This window comes from Odontomachus brunneus, unplaced genomic scaffold (assembly GCF_010583005.1).
Source record: "Odontomachus brunneus isolate Ranch 3 - 2012 unplaced genomic scaffold, Obru_v1 Obru_scaffold_214, whole genome shotgun sequence".
NCBI classification, from domain to species: Eukaryota; Metazoa; Arthropoda; class Insecta; order Hymenoptera; family Formicidae; genus Odontomachus; species Odontomachus brunneus.
In genome coordinates this window covers 149,436-149,688 of record NW_022639664.1, presented here as the reverse complement: position 1 = coordinate 149,688, position 253 = coordinate 149,436, and positions in this window count along the sequence as shown.

The following is a 253-nucleotide window of genomic DNA, read 5'->3' as shown; positions in this document are numbered from 1 at the left end:
GCATATTTTTCGGACACCCCCGATTGATTATCAATGTTGGAGACAAAATAAATATTTTTACCAAAAGAGCTGCAAAAATATCAAAATTCGAAAAAGGCCTTATTGTACATAATTATCCGAAAAAGAACTAGGAGTACTGAAATACTAGATAGTACACCGATCGTGCCTAACGGTACTTCCACAGCAGCGCTTGAGATCGATATTTCGTCCAAATACATGATTTTTTAATATTTAATTAATATTATCTGGATGG